Here is a 12,509-nt window from a genome sequence, read left to right as displayed (position 1 = left end):
TCTTTATTGTCACCAAACAGCAGAAATTGTATGAATTGCTTTTTAGCTATAAGTAGGGATCCCCTAATTCTGTGATAATGACACCTAAAATCAAATCTCATTGTAATAACAATTTGTCGGCAGTACAACTAGCAATTGCACTCACTACTTTATACACTATCATGAAATGAATTGCAAAACCATATACAGCTTGCAAAAGAGAAGTGTTAGTTTAAAACAAATAGGGGCATATTTACAAGCCCAGAGCGCCACCGGAGCGTCACCTTTAGCAACGCTCCGGTGCCGCTGTGCACTGCCCCATATTTGCAAGGCGCTGCTAAGTCATTTTCTGTAGCTTAACGGCGCCTTTTAAATATGGACCTCTCCCACGCAGTTTTCTGCGCAGAGGGGCATGCGACAGGTGTTGCTGTGGACGTTCTACTGCAACACCTATTACTTTTGCAGCTGCCCTAGATTTATGAGGAATTGTAAACTTGAGGAAACACCAAAACTAACCCCACCCCAGGGGTGACGTTAGCATGCAACAACAAGGAGAAATACATTTATTTCTTCTCGTTTTTGCTTTTTCTATGTGTGCTGCAGCACACATAGAAAGAGCAAAACAGCATAAATGATTGTTTAGGTGCAGGAAGGGACAACTTCCTGCACATAAACAATCATTCCTTTCAACGCAGACCCCCTTGCAGTATTCTGCAAGGATGCCTGTGTTGGCACTTGAGCTAAATTTAGCTCCAGCGCTAGGGGAAACACAGGGGTGCACCATATTTTTCTAAATATGGCGCATCCCTGCATTTCAGAACTGATGCAGCACAGAGCTGCCCATGTTGGCTCAGATCCACGCTGCACCAATTCCATGTAAATATGCACCATGGTCCCCACAATGGACCACTGGTCATAGCCACTAAGGTGCTACAAAAGGGCTTGCGCTGCATCGATTTCAATCACAAGTGAGACCTTGCGTAGTTTCTCCTTCATTCGAGTCGGCGTGCGTCGTTTCTTCTCTCTGCAGGAGAGCGATGCATCGATTCGGTCTGCACTCCCGGGTCGGGGCAGGCCTTGCACCGCTTTGCACGCTCAGCATTGTTTGCGTCAGAAATCCTGCCACAAGACGATCCGAAAACTACACAGCGTAGGTTGTGATCTCACCAGCCTCCGTCAGCGATGCTGCGCATCATTTCTCCAGCCATGAGAGTCGATCTTCCTGTTGCGTTGCAGGCGAGCATCGATTTTCACTCACAAAGCCCGCTGCACGTTGATTTTTCAGCCGCAAATCGGAGTTACGTCGATCTTTTCCCCGCACGGCGGTAGGTGCATGGAATTCTCACTCTTGGCCTGCCAGCTTGTCCTTTCATGGTCCCAGGAACTGGATGGGCACCACTTGGCAGGGTAGGAGTCTCAGCAGAGGCTCCAAGTGCTGGCAGAGAGAAGTCTTTGCTGTCCCTGAGACTTCAAACAACAGGAGGCAAACTCTAAATCAAGCCCTTGGAGAGACAACACAAAGTCCAGTCTTTGTCCTCTAGAACAGGCAGAAGCAGCAACTGGATGATAGTTCCACAAAGCACAGTCACAGGCAGGGCAGCTCTTCTTCCTCAGCTCTTCAGCTCTTCTCCAGGCAGATGTTCCTCTTGGTTCCTAGAAGTGTTATAAAGTTTTTGGGTGCCCTCCATAAACCCAGTTTGCCCTTTGAAGTACGCCTACTTCAAAGCAAAGTCTCTCTTGTTTGTGAAATCCTGCCTTGCCCAAGCCAGGCCCCAGACACACACCAGGGGGTAGGAGACTGCATTGTGTGAGGGCAGGCACAGTCCTTTCAGGTGTGAGTGACCACTCCTCCCCTCCCTTCTAGCACAGATGGCTCATCAGGAAATGAAGAATACACCCCAGCTCCCTTTGTGTCACTGTCTAGTGAGAGGTGCAACCAGCTCAACTGTCAAACTGACCGAGACAGGGAATCCACAAACAGGCAGAGTCACAGAAATGGTTTAAGCAAGAAAATGCCCACTTTATAAAAGTGGCATTTTCAAACACACAATCTTAAAATCAACTTTACTATAATATGTATTTTTAAATTGTGAGCTCAGAGACCCCAAACTCCACATGTCTATCAGCTCCCAAAGGGAATCTACACTTTAATCATATTTAAAGGTAGCCCCCATGTTAACATGAGAGGGACAGGCCTTGCAACAGTGAAAAACAAATTTAACAATATTTCACTGTCAGGACATATAAAACACATTGCTATAAGTCCTACCTTAACTATACACTGCACCCTGCCCTTGGGGCTACCTAGGGCCTACCTTAGGGGTGCCTTACATGTAAGAAAAGGGAAGTTTTAAGACTGGCAAGTGGGTACACTTGCCAAGTCGAATTTACAGTTAAAAACTGCACACACAAACACTGCAGTGGCAGGTCTGAGACATTATTACAGAGCTACTTATGTGGGTGGCAAAACCAGTGCTGCAGGCCCACTAGTAGCATTTGGTTTACAGGCCCTGGGCACCTCTAGTGCACTTTACTAGGGACTTACTAGTAAATAAAAATGCCAATCATGGACAAACCAATTACATACACATTTTGTATAGGAGCACTTGCACCTTAATACTGATTAGCAGTGGTAAAGTGCCCAGAGTAACAAAAACAGCAAAAACAGAGTCCAGCACACATCAACAACCTGGGAAACAGAGGCAAAAGTTAAGGGAGACCACCTCAAGGATGGAAAGTCTAACACTGGGAAATTATTTACTGAGTGTTATCTTTGTGTGCTAGTGGATTGAGAATATTAGCCCACACCACCTCCGCTGAGTGGGCTTTGGACTACTTTGCTTTGCTACCCTGAGAGAGTCAAGTGTTACAATGGAGTACTGAGGCACGGATTTACAAGAAATGGGTGCATCAGTACTGATGTGTCAGATTTCTTGCCCCCCACCACCACCTAACAATACCATGTGTGCACTGTAATTAGAATACGGCGCACCATGGAACACATTAGGCCAATAGCGACAAAATACAGTGTCCTTCTTCATGTGGCGCCCATGACAAGTCCAATGAGAGGGCTATTGCTGTAGACCGTATTCTTCTGTCCCAGCTTTGAGATTGGGTTACATGTCAATCCAATCACTGCATATGGGGCATCTTCTGAGGCCTTTGACCTCCTCTCCTCAGGGCTTTGTTGTATGCATCAGCCCACTTCATCGTAGCCTGACATTAGGTATACATTACAGGAGAATTACTAACCTTCTATCTCAATGTTATTGTATGGTTGGCTAGCAGTAGGTCAAGATCAAAAGAAGGAGTGGGTAATCTGAATCTTCTTGGTTCCCATAAAGTGACCCAAAGTGCAAGCATCCCAGTTTTCAAAATAAGTACAGCCGCCCAGTGATGGCAGGAAAAGCCTCAGTGGCTCCAGACTAGTAGTCTTTTAGTGAGCAGCTGTTTTACAGAATGTGCCAGAGACTAACTGATGGAGCTACACTGATGTGGCATATTGTACTAGCTTCAGGGAAATTTCAGTTAATTCTATCATGGGTTAGGTAGGATTTATGCAGAATATTGAACTGAATGTGTTTCAATTTTGCATTGCTGGAGTATGTGGATATGTTATTGCCATGTATCATTCCTTATCATGAAGTTCTCTTGCTAACTTAGGCCCAGATTTAAGAAAAGTGGCGCTTTATGATGTGAAGAGTCACTTTTCTTGCACCCTCCTAATGCCACCGTGTGCAAGCCATATTTAAGAAACAGCGCGCCATGGCAGTATTAGGAACAATAGTGTCAACATTTTTACACTATTGTGGCACTAGCGCACCATGGCGGTAATAGGAACAATAGCGTCAAAAATATTTACGCTATTATGGCACTAGCTATTGTGGCAGCTTTGCTACACTAGCGTCAAAAATTGTAATGCTGGTGCAGCAAAGTGCAGGGAGGCCCACTGATTTCAATGGGCGCATTCTTTTAAAGCCTGCTTTGAGCAAAACATCTTGTAGCTTTTATTGCTTAATTAATGTAGGCCTCCTAATGGCAGATCACCCCCCCCTTGCATACATTTTGTCTGGTGCCAACATAATGTGGCACAAGGTGGGGGGGTAAAGTGTTGCAATGCATGCATTGCACCATTTTGTACACATTAGCATAAAAAATAAATAACGCTAATGTTGCGCAAGGTGACACCAGGGCCTTATAAATCTGGCCCCTAGTTCCCAGGAAGGAGACAATTATGGATCAGTTACTTGTGCAAACCTCACAACCTGCAAAACAATTGACTTAAAGTTTTACACTAAACATATATAAACATATATTCATCTTGATTGTGACTACCATATTGACATGGTAGTGAACCGAATGAAAAATACGAGTGATTATAAAAATGACTATCATTCCTATCAATGCTTTCTTGAGAGGCACATCCTGGGGACAATACAGAGTTTAACAACATTGAAAGTTGAAAAATATTGGCATGAGTCATGTCAAGGTTATTTCGTTTTCAAAAGGACTATCTAGTGTTGTGGGAGGGGGTGGAGGATGTAATGCACTAGATGATTGGAGGTGCTGAGCTACATGGTCCTTATAGTGCTACATGATTCTTAGAGTGATGATCTGTTCTTAGTGATATTTCTAATCCTTTGCAGATGACAAGGAAAACACTTAATCACAAGTAGTTTTTGAAGAGAGTGCACTAGTCCTCTAGTGTACTGTTAGCGCCATTACCCTTGATCCTTTTTGGCTTTGTTTAACATGACCATGGTACCCACACAACCAGATACCCAGTCCTCATGTGAAATTTTTTACAGCACCCAGTTTCTCTATCCTGAAGTTATACACTTGAGTTGTAACACGTACCATCTCTATGTCTCTTCCTTTCTACATTGCACTTATTCCTACCATCCTTTTATGAATTTGAAAGTGTATTTTCATGACAAAGTTAAAGAAACATTTCAATGATTCTTATATACATCATTAGAAGACGGATTGACTTTCACTAATAAAAACGTCAATGAAAGGAGATCATGCAATTCTAGATCTTTTTGGTGACCAGTCAAAAAGATCTAGTATTGCAACCTGTAACTTGCCTTAAAGTTCTATAACGGTATTATATTTCATGAGTGTTGAGTTTTATTGAGATTTTTAACAAAAGCGTGTATCTATATTACAGGCCATTTTGCATTCCAGTTGTTTCTGTAATTGAAGTACTTCGTTTTGTGTCCTATGATTCTTTACAGGTGTATTTGTTAACAAGATGTTGGCATATTTTTTATTTGGTAGTGGAAACAGTAAAATCTACATTGAAAAACATTTAGATTCGGAAATTTATTTTTAAATGTAACTCACTTGTTGGTACTCTGGTGGGTATGTTTTGCTGAAAAGCAGTAGATGCATCTAAGGCTGACCATTTTTATCTAAATAACGTGACTAATTTGCGGCTGTCGCTGTCTTTATTGCACAAAACTACTGTTTAACCACCTACATCACGCTAGTTACACTGATGTGATATTCACTTTTACTTAGAAATTAAACTACTTTGAGTCACTTGCACTTGACGATTTCCCAAAGAAACTTAACAACCTAATGATGGTGTGGTTTGACATACAATGTTAGAAAATAATTCAGTGATATGATAAGTCCTCCACAGAATGGACATAAATTGTTGTGACATGGCAAATGTTAGTATGCTGCATAATATATCACCAGGCTTAAGGACAATACCTACAACTCCGAAATATACGTGTCTTCATTGTCACACTATTAGCTCTCCACATGGTCCACCTCTACTCATAAAGAGAAAAAAGAGTGGACCACGCTCCCAAGGCAATGGCCCTTGCAGCATACTACTGGGCAGGCAGTCTGCCTATGGCAAGAACAGAACACATTGTCAGTACAGTATAAATTCCAAATGTATGTAGGTCAAGTAAAGTTACTTTTATTTTGCAGGTAAATGTCTTTCCAAATATTACATACTCAAGCACATCTATAAAAAGCAGATGTACAAATCATAAAAAAATACTGCTTCATGCACTTATGCATAGGTGAACACCTCTTAAATTGTGGCATTGTAATAGCATTGAATAGTTCCCAAAAACGAGAAAGATTCCATCCTTCAATGTGTTTAGAATTATATCTAGCATGAAAATGTATAAAGTGTCACAGAAATGGCTTTAAATGTAAGCTCCAATGTCTTGTACATGTTTCCACAGTATTTTTAAACTTGCTAATGCAAAACATATTTGTTAATTTTTATTAAACACATTAAGTATAATATTTCATCTGCAATAAACCAAGCAAAGCTGTACTGTGAAAAAATATAGTTGTATAAATTTGGGTTATTCGTTGTGGAGATTATGAGTTCTTCATAAGTAACCAATCCACATTAGTCTTTTTACTGAGAACCATGTGCCCTACATTATCACTTGATTCTCTCAGTGTAGTGAAGCTGAGCAGTCCAAGGTCTAATCAAAAAGGGTGATGTGGACTAATAACCCCAGCTTGCTGGTACGCAACAACAGCATTGTATGAAATCCACCTTTTCTGCGTAGTTACTCCAGATGTTTTTGCTTTTGCTGGGCCCATTATTTGTGCCTACTTTTGAACTATGTGCAATTTACATCTGGTAATGGGTAGGGAAGTGCCTGTGCTACCCATTTAAACATGATTTTGATAAACATACTCCTAATTAGCCTATTTAACTTGCCTATAAGCCCTAAGTATATGGTACAAAATGTGCTGAGGACCTGGAAGTTAAATTCTATGAGTCGATTGCACCATCTATTGTGCCAACCCATACATTGGCAGTAAAAACATGGTTTAATGCCTACCATTGTAGCCTGACTGCAGTAGTGTAAAAACTGCCATTTGATGTGTCAAGGTAAATGCTTTTGAATGGTCAAAACTTCCCTTTTACATAGTAATAAGTTACCCCTAGGTAGGGCTTGTAGCCTACAAGTAAAGGTGCAGGGTATTTAAATGTAGGGCATGTAGAACTGTAATGTTAACGTTTTCTTATAATAATGTAATGTATTGTTAACATGACACTAGAACCTAAACGCTTTGTTTAATGTGGCTGGTCTATTTATCCTAATTAGAAAACAAGAGTACAGATGACAATACTAATGCTGTATCTCATCAGTGGGACCAGCTAGAAAAACTAATAAACAGCTATTTTAATAGTCAATACAAATCCAATTCAATGGTGAAGTCTGTTTTGTTTATAAATATTAAGGAAAGGTAACTCTCCAGACATACCTCCAGCCCTCAGAAACCATATTGTGTGTCTGAAAACATTTGCAATCTTAGAAATGCCTAATGTTGGTACAGTTGGCCACATTAACCATTACCTCATTGGTTAGGCCAGTCCCAGGAAGCATTCCCACCTACTAGCTTGAATTAGGCATTAATGTGGCATCTCTGGGCACCGACTTTACAACAATTCCTGGACCTAGTGAAGATCTTGAGAGGATTGAGCCTGCTGTCTGTGATCCGAGAAAGTCTTGAATATTACTAGTCTAAGATTTAGTGCACACTAACCTGAGAGTTAAGTACATAATGAGAGGGAACTCGGTGCAATGAACTCAACAGGAGCTGGGTCGCAACTCATAGAGAAGAATACTGAAAGCATTGCAGATGCCAAAATCACTGAGTCACTAAAAGGGTTTGGGAGACTAGAGCACTGGAACATTTTGGTGAATCAGGAGACAATCACATGAAAGAGACTTGCGCAGGACAAGGGCACAGAAAGCTTAGTGCAGGAATAATGCTGATGTACTTGCGGAACAAGTTTGAGGCCAAGCGCTGATACAGATTCAAGGAGGTATTTATACAGGAACCCAGGAGTGTTCCAGAAGAACATGTGCCCAACGTGGAAGCATGAAATAATCCAATGAAGGTGAAGAAGGGGAAACACACATGTTGCACAACTAGGAAAAAGGGCCTACCCAGTAGCAGATGTAAACAGTAATTGACGTATGACATCCAATGGAACCCAAGTGCACGTTGGTACAATTCAGTGTTCTTCAGAGGAAATATTGTTATTTTGACCGTGCACATGACATCTGCAGGTGCAAACTGGATGAAACTTGCACATTAACACAACAAGGTGGTCAATGGTTCATTATTCAGAAGGAGGGGGAACCCATAGAACGAGCACTGGCCTGAGAGGTGCCACTAGGGAAGCAAGCATGACTGGAATTATTCATTTTAGGGAGGTGCCACAAAGGAAAGGAGACATGGGCCCGGCAGGGTAAAACCCACCACACATAGGGCACAAGATGGAGTCATGACAACAAGAAACCTTTTCCTGGAAGTACACAGATGAATACTGGCAACTGGACCTGGACTGGAACCTCCACTTAGCCTCTGCCTGATACTGTGAGACTTCAAGTGCCTCCCCTGAGGTCGGCACTGCATACATACTTTACTCTTTGTCCTAAGTTAAGCCTGTCTGCTCTGTGCCATAGCTGCCAGGGCTTGAGCACAGGTTAATTTAGATTTTCCTAGTTTCACAAAAGAAGGTCTTAATTTCGTTAAAGACATGGAGGCGAGTATTATGCTTTCTCAACTTGCTTTATTTAAATGGCAGGAGTCAAGACTGTGGAAAAAAACTACTAATCCAAAGAGGGTTAGCAACAATAAGCCAATGGGAATAGAACTGTAGTCTAACTCTATAACCAATAAGGGCCCAAGACCCCCTATAATACCTATCTTGATTACGCACAGTCCTCTTTTCTTAACCGATAAGTCATGCAGAAGTATGGAACAAGTGTGAAAAAAGAAATAGGATAGAAACTGCAAAAAGAAGTGTGAACATCTCCTGAGTAAAGTCCAACAATATGGATCCTAAAGAGAAGCTCATTGGAGATGTGGGTTCGTGGAAGGAAAGACATCCAGGAGGTGAACAGACCAACCCATGGTAGTTGAAACATGCAGTTGGGAGTCTATGTAGTTGCACTGGTTGCAGAGATGGGTACTGGAGGGTGGGAAAAAACATTGTTAATACAGATGTTGAGGTGGGATAATCCTCACCTCCATATCTTCAGTAAAATTAAGACTTTCCCTCATGAGAATAGGAAGTTCTAGTTTTTATGGTAAGTCACAGAGGCTGTTTGAAGCATATTTATGACCACCGAAGAAGCAGTATCAAAAGGTTTGCAATAAAAGATACGAACAGTATTATCATTTGACCAAGCAGCCGATCTCAGAATGTCCTTCAAACAGGAACCTATCCAAAGGGCCTTAGATGCCATGGCTCCCCTGGTGGAATGGGCTCCAAAAATGGATGTCTCAATCCCAGCTGAGGACATAGCCCAAGGGTAGGGGAAGAAGCTGGTTTATGAGGTTTTGTTTAAGGAAATCAGAAGTTGGGTGTCAGAGGACTTTCTGGGATGGTCCGTCTGTTGTTCATAAATGTTAAACAGTTTCCCACACACAGTTGAAGATGATTAGGAAGGAAAGGGTAAACACAGAAGTTAAATTTGATTTGGTGTGTTTCCTTACATTGAAAACAATACCCAAAGGATTAAAATGACAAGAAGAAATGTCTAGTGCTTTGAAATCAGAAAGACATTTGATCAAAATGAGGCTTAGTAACATATTCAATTTAGGAGAAAGCATTTTAAGGGAAAGAAAAATCATTTTCAAGCCAGGGTAAGCTATGAACATTTACATCACCAAATTAACATCCCATAATTGACTGTATTTTGAAAAGAGGGGTTACAAATCCTCCTCTGTTTAATAGTTGACAAACCAGAGGATGTTCCCCAACTGGTTTTCCATTGATACGTGGATGATTTTCTGAGATTCGAGATCTGTATACATTGACTGTACTGTAAGTTTTGCCTCCACTAGCTAGAGAAGCTAAGTCATGGACTATAAATCTGACATCTGCGGAAAAGGGATTACCAGATTTTCCCATACATCAGTTTTTCCAGACATATCAGGCTTATCTGTAAGCTTTGAAAGTCCCTGGAGCCCAGGATGTATTGATATATTCCACATCTTCTGCTGAAATGCCCGGATTAATTTGGGAAGTCCTGCTACCTTCCATGCAGAAAGAGAGTGTTGTTCAGAATGAGGTTGTGTCTGATACCATTGGAATCCAAAGGAGGTTAGCAAAGTTTGGAAGCAAGATTGGGTATCCTATTGCGAGGTCCAAGAGGAGAGGATGCAGTACTTGAGATTGCCAAATTCAGGTGACGACAACCAAAAAAGCTCCATGTCTTCTTACCTGGGCCAGGACTCTGTTGAGCATGAGAAAAGGAGGGAAGGCATAGTTGATGTTCTGAGACCAGTCCTGGAGAACCGCATCCGTTGCCAGAACGAACAGGTCTAGCCTCCAGCTGAAGAAACAAGAAAGATGTGTGTTGGGTCTGGATGCAAAGAGATCTACATGGAGGGGACCCCAATTGTGGTAAAAAATGGAAAATAGAGGGATGCAGCTTCCAGTCACTGGAAACGGGCAGACACTGAGATTACAAATCGGCAACAGTTTTGAGGGTGCCTGAAAGATATTCTGCTTGAACCAAATTCTTGTGAGTGAGACAGAACTCCCAAAAATATTTAGCCACCTCCACCAGCGGTTTGGACCTTGTACCGCCGAGGTGGTTGATATATCGTACTGCAGTAAGATTGTCCATGCAGAGGCGAATGCAACACTTTACCCTGTGTTTTGTAAAACTCTAGATTGCAAAGGACCCTGCAAACATATCTGAACAGTGCATGCACAATTTTGACTCCCAAAATAACCATGTTGAGATTTGACCACACCGGGGATTCCAGCCTGTTAGGCTTGCAACTGATTCTGAGACAAGATCTGGGGCTGAAGCAAAATTGTTCTGCCATTCCAGGCATCTAAATGGTTGATTCACCATTGAAGTTCTATGTGGGATTTGGGATCTAACTGCACAAGGTCGAAATAGAAGAGGCCCTGGCGAAGATGACAGATTTTGAATCTCTGGGCAGTTCAATAGTGAAAAGGGCCCCAGAAAATGGCCTGAATCGACAAAGATAGAAGACCTATGTAAGGAAATGCCTCCTTGGCATGGTTACGCCCTGACTTTGTGCCTTTGATGATGCTAAGTTATGATTTGAAAGTGTGCTGGGACCCTGCTAACCAGGCCCCAGCACCAGTGTTCTTTCCCTAAACTGTACCTTTGTCTCCACAATTGGCACAACCCTGGCACTCATGTAAGTCCCTTGTAACTGGTACCCCTGGTACCAAGGGCCCTGATGCCAGGGAATGTCTTTAAGGGCTGCAGCATGTCTTATGCCACCCTGGGGACCCCTCACTCAGCACATGCACACTGCTTCACAGCTCGTGTGTGCTGGTGGGGAGAAAATGACTAAGTCGACATGGCACTCCCAACAGAGTGCCGTGCCAACCTCACACTGCCTGTGACATTGGTAAGTCACCCCTCTAGCAGGCATTACAGCCCTAAGGCAGGGTGCACTATCCCACAGGTGAGGGCATAGGTGCATGACCACTATGCCCCTACACTGTCTAAGCAAAACCTTAGACATTGTAAGTGCAGGGTAGCCATAAAAGTATTTGGTCTGGGAGTCTGTCAGACACGAACTCCACAGCACCATAATGGCTACACTGAAAACTGGGAAGTTTGTTACCAAACTTCTCAGCACAATAAATGCACACTGATGCCAGTGTGCAATTTATTGTAAAATACACCCAGAGGGCATCTTAGAGATGCCCCCTGAAAACATACCCGACTTCCAGTGTAGGCTGACTAGTTTTTGCCAGCCTGCCACACACCAGTCATTCTGTGGCCAGGAATAAAAGCCTGTGCTGGGTGGAGGTGCTTCTCACCTCCCCCTGCAGGAACTGTAATACCTGGCGGTGACCCTCAAAGGCTCACCCCTTTTGTTACAGCGCCCCAGGGCATCCCAGCTAGTGGAGATGCCCACCCCTCCGGCCACTGCCCCCACTTTTGGCATCAAGGCTGGAGGAGATAATGAGAAAAATAAGGAGGAGTCACCCACCAGTCAGGACAGCCCCTAAGGTGTCCTGAGCTGAGGTGTCCCTTACTTTTAGAAATCCTCCATCTTGTAGAAGGAGATTTCCCCCAATAGGATTAGGGATGTGCCCCCCTCCCCACAGGGAGGAGGCACAAGGAGGGTGTAGCCACCCTCAATGACAGTAGCCATAGGCTACTGCCCTCCCAGACCTAAACACACCCCTAAATTCAGTATTCAGGGGCTCTCCAGAACCTAGGAAACTGGATTCCTGAAACCTGACGAAAGAAGAAGGACTGCTGACCTGCAACTTCTTTGCAAAAAAAAAAAAGCAACTTTAAAGACTTCACGTTTCCCTCCGAAGCGTGAGACTTTCCACTCTGCACCCGACGCCCCAGGCTCGACCTGCGGAAAACCAACACTGCAGGGAGGACTCCCCGGTGACTGCAAGCCCGTGAGTAGCCAGAGACGACCCCCCTGAGCCCCCACAGCGACACCTGCAGAGGAAATCCAGAGGCTCCCCCTAACCGCAACTGCCTGTAACAAGGGACCCGACGCCT

The sequence above is a fragment of the Pleurodeles waltl genome, chromosome 12 (assembly GCF_031143425.1).
Source record: "Pleurodeles waltl isolate 20211129_DDA chromosome 12, aPleWal1.hap1.20221129, whole genome shotgun sequence".
Taxonomy (NCBI): Eukaryota; Metazoa; Chordata; class Amphibia; order Caudata; family Salamandridae; genus Pleurodeles; species Pleurodeles waltl.
Note: the sequence above shows the minus strand (reverse complement) of the source record.